Here is a 4,774-nt window from a genome sequence, read left to right as displayed (position 1 = left end):
TCAAGCGTTTATAAACAATTGTTTACGCAAGATACTCAATATCCGTTGGTCGGATACCATCAGCAACAACCTACTGTAGGGGAGGACAAACCAACTTCCATTCGAAGAGGAAATTAGGAAAAGACGTTGGAACTGGATAGGACATACACTGCGAAAGTCATCAGACTGCATCACGAAGCAAGCGCTAACTAGCAATCCTGCAGGGAAACAGAAAAGAGAAAAACCAAAAAACATTGTGTCGAGAATTAGAAGTAAACTGCAAAAGGATGAATAATAATTCGAAAGGATTGGCCAAGACAGAGTTCGATGATAAACTGGTGGGCGGCCTATGCTCCTCCACGAGAAGTGACAAGAGTAGGTAAATAAGTAGTATCACACATCAAATGTCAGAAAATACTTGCTCCAGATTTAAAAGTTAATAATGGACAAGATAAAAAGTACTTGTTCCCGAATGAGGCTTTGAATGACGATTATTAATACGACTAATTTTACTTTACGAATTCGTATCAAGTTTTTGCTTACGCGGAGGAAATTTTGAGAAGAGGTAATAATAATATAACATACCTAGGGGTACTTGTGTAGTCTCTGTAAATATAAATCCGTTTACCGTAGCGCAAATCATCCTACAAATAAAAATAATGGTGGTATAAGTAAGAAACAAACAAATTCAAATTTACATTATTTACTGTATAACTAAACATTTCAGTTCGAGTAGTATGAATAGTTGTCGATTTAATTAATGAGTTTCCAAGCATACCAAACTTAAAGGATCTATATAAGCAAGATCATCTGAAACTCAAAATATTTTCTCTCAATATATATTTTGATTGTACTTTCACGTTTATTGTACTGAACGTGTCCGTGGTTTGAAGTCTATTACATTTCTAGTTCAATTAAGCATCCATCTTATTTTCGGATAAACGAAAATCATTTTTAGTAACGAATACTAATAGTCCAGCTTAGGCTAACATGATCTAAAGAAGAAATTCTGTGCTTATATATATATATATATATATATATATATATATATATATATATATATATATATATATATATATATATATATATATATCAAAAAGGGAAATAAATAGTCATTGAGAGGATGGTGAAATATATTATAAGGCAGAGCTGCATCCAAGCTATCTTTACAGGTAAGTTAATGCACAAAGATTATGAGGGTAGAATAGATTTATAGGACTAATAAAAAATCTAGAAAGCGGATATGCAGAAATCTTGACTACCCTTAATTTTTCGAACTTATCTACTTACTGATAACAATCAATAGTTATGTAAAAATCTAAACATCAATTTGAGGCTAGCCTATGAAACGCAAACATTGTTCCGTTCTTGAACAATACCTCTATTTGAATAGAAAAATGATAAATGAAAAGTAATGATCTCCATATTTTTGCAACCCTTCATGATCTGAGCCGGATTTTTGCATCCTATGATAACCCTGCCTACATTTTACCAGATAATGTGATTTACTTACTTGCTTACTTGCGCCTGTTACTCCGAATGGAACATAGGCCACAGACCAGCATTCTCCAACCCACTCTGTCATGGGACTTCCTTTCTAGTTCTGTCCAACTTTTCTTCATTCTTCTCATGTCTGTCTCCATCTCTCGGCGTAATGTGTTCTTTGGTCTTTCTCTTCTCCTTTGGCTTGGAGGATTCTGAGTAGAGGCTTGCCTTGTGACGCAGTAGGGTGATTTCCCCAATGTGTGTCCTATCCACTTCCAGCACTTCTTCCTCCGCTGCAACCTGGTTTGTTCTCACCCACAGTAGGTTATTGCTGATAGTGTCTGGCCAACAGATCCGAAGTATTTTGCGCAGACAACTGTTGATAAACACCTGTATCCTCTGGATGGTGGCTTTCGTAGCTCTCCAGGTTTCCGCCCCATACGGCAGAAATGTCTTGGTATTTGTATTGGAAATTCTGACTTCGGTGTTGGTTCACAATTGTTTTGATTTCCAGGTGTTCTTCAGTTGTAAATATGCTGCTCTTGCTTTGCCGATCCTCGCCCTCACATCTGCATCAGATCCACCGTGTTCATCAATGATGCTGCCCATATATGTAAAGGTTTCCACATTCTCCAAAGCTTCTCCGTGAAGTGTAATTTAATAGGTGCATGTTGTATTGTATCGGAGAGTCTTGCTTTTCCCTTTGTTCATACTGAGACCCACTGCTGCTGAGGCTGCTGCTACACTGATCTTTTTCTCCTGCATTTGTTGTTGCGTGTGTGATAGAAGAGCTAGATCATCTGCGAAGTCTAAATTGTCCAGCTGCATCCTAGCTGTACACTGTACCCCGTGCTTCCCTCCAGATATTGACGTCTTCATGATTCAGTCGATCACCAGAAGAAAGAGAAAGGGTGAGAGTAAGCAATCTTGTCTAACACCGGTCTTTACCTCAAACGAGTCATTGAGCTGTCCTCCATGCACGACTTTGCAGTTTAATCCATCATAGAAATTCCGTATGATATTGACTATCTTCTCAGGCACGCCGTAGTGTCGAAGAAGCCTCCATAGTGTTGTCCTGTCCACGCTATCAAATGCTTTCTCGTAGTCAATGAAGTTGATGTAGAGTGATGAATTCCATTCAATTGATTGTTCCACAATGATCCGTAGAGTTGCGATTTGGTCGGTACATGATCGATCCTTGCGGAATCCAGCCTGTTGGTCTCGAAGTTGGGCATCTACGGAGTCCTTTATTCTGTTTAACAACACCCTAGTGAAGAATATGTGATGTTATCTGATTTTTGCAAGGTAGACAGTAAACTTTTCTAGCGATTAATACTACTACATACAGTAATTTCTGCTTCCGGCAATTAAACTAGGTAGTATTGCAAACGAGACTACTGTCTATGCTATATAAACCATATTTATATCAGACTAAAAAAATTAACCAATTAAGGTAAATTATAGGCAGATCTTATTATCTCATTGTTTCTGATTAAGTTAATTAATTTGTCCGACTTTTGGATACTTAGTATCATGGAACTTTACTTATTGAAGTCAAAGACGCTGTGCCCAAATTTTTAGTTGGATATAATATCACCCAACACCAACTATACTTATTTCAATCTAGTTGTTAAATTCCATCTAAAACAATTCTGCTCAACGCCTAGTGATACTTTGGTCACTAATGCCTACGAAGTCCAATAGGCTTAATATTCTTAAGCTAAGATAAACATGAACGAGTCGCTAAGTTTGGCATCATCACCTATTTTAATGACCAATAGTCACCTCCGTTATAAGTGGCACGTAATAAGTAATCTATAACATATAATCATGACATATCTCTGTAGTAACAAAAAAGATACAGATGAAAAATAACCTTTGAACTCATGTTTATGATTTTCCCAGTGTTCAATCTGAAATACCATTGTTTTAAAAACTTTGTCTCATGTGTTTTTATTACGGCACGCCTATAGATGAGAGCACCAGCTGGACAACGATCCATAACTGTTTTGGATAGTTCAGTTTATTTTAAAGACTATGAACTCTATAATATTTAAACCCTTCAGCAATTTTTCAATTAATTGCTACACAACTCGTTGTGTACACACTTCTATACTGTTAATTTACAATGAAGCTCCAAAAGATTTTCACTTACAAACGGATCTGTGAAAAACATTAGTCAAACAGTAATAATTGATTTATCCAACAAGTTCAAAAAAATCGTATTCCACGAATTCGAAATTTCACTGATGCTTAAAGGCTCATGAACTAAGTTAGTCTTGGGCAACATTTCTACCACAAAATGTTAGTGACAAACGACTGTCTACCTTTTTCAATAAGACTCAACCTATTTTACTCAGGTTATGATACATCACATAAATAGCTACTCAGTGCTTGTCAATCAGTCTACTAATTTTGATTCTATGTTAAAAGCTCAACACTTGCTGCAAAATTAGCAACATACTTTTCACACGTCTGATAAAAGAGATGTAAGGACTTTTCACACAGAGACCTAAGATATGATAATATATAAATCAATCAGTTCACTAAATAGTATGTCATCATGAATGATCATTGTTGGCTTTACAACAGTGGGTAAATTAGGACGTGTTAAAAATATGTATGAGTTACAATACCCAGTATTCTGTAGGATAATTTTTTATTCTCGGTGTGCAGCACACCATGCGATAAACGCCGCGCAACTTGCGTCACTTGTGGCGTAGGCGAGATGTCCGTCTGTCAGAAAGAAGGAGAGCATGGTTCTCACTAGTTAACTCTTTACTACTTTATAGCCGTGAAATCTGGTCTAAGACAGTGAAAGACATTTTCAGGCTGCATTTTCCTGGACAAAATTGTCTGCAAAATATTGCGCGTACAAGGTTGAACGACTGAGTGGACAAAATTGATGTTAGAAATAAAAAGTTAGGCGAATGTCGAGTTGGTTAATAATGCAGTAGATCTTCATAGATTGGTGTAATTAAGATGTGTTTTATGTACACATGAACACCTTTCACATCAACGGGCAATATCTTTTGGCACAAAAGTTGGTTGAAGATAATCCAAAACTGGCTAAACTAAAACGTGGTTTCAGTCCATGGAGTCACTGAGTGTTAATCCGTGCCATAGTGGCGTATACATACTATTCATTGGTTGGAAATGTTAGATAATAGAGAGCAGAGGGGCTCAGTACATACACCGCTTCAAACCTTCATTTCAAGTATTCCTTGTTACATACCTTCCTACCCTTTCCTATCGAATTATATTCTCAAATATTTAGAATTACCCGTTGTCATTGATACTAAGTTGTTCC

Source organism: Schistosoma mansoni (assembly GCF_000237925.1).
Source record: "Schistosoma mansoni, WGS project CABG00000000 data, supercontig 0144, strain Puerto Rico, whole genome shotgun sequence".
In the NCBI taxonomy this organism is placed as follows: Eukaryota; Metazoa; Platyhelminthes; class Trematoda; order Strigeidida; family Schistosomatidae; genus Schistosoma; species Schistosoma mansoni.
The sequence above is the reverse complement of the archived record's forward strand: the minus strand, read 5'-3'. Positions refer to the sequence as shown.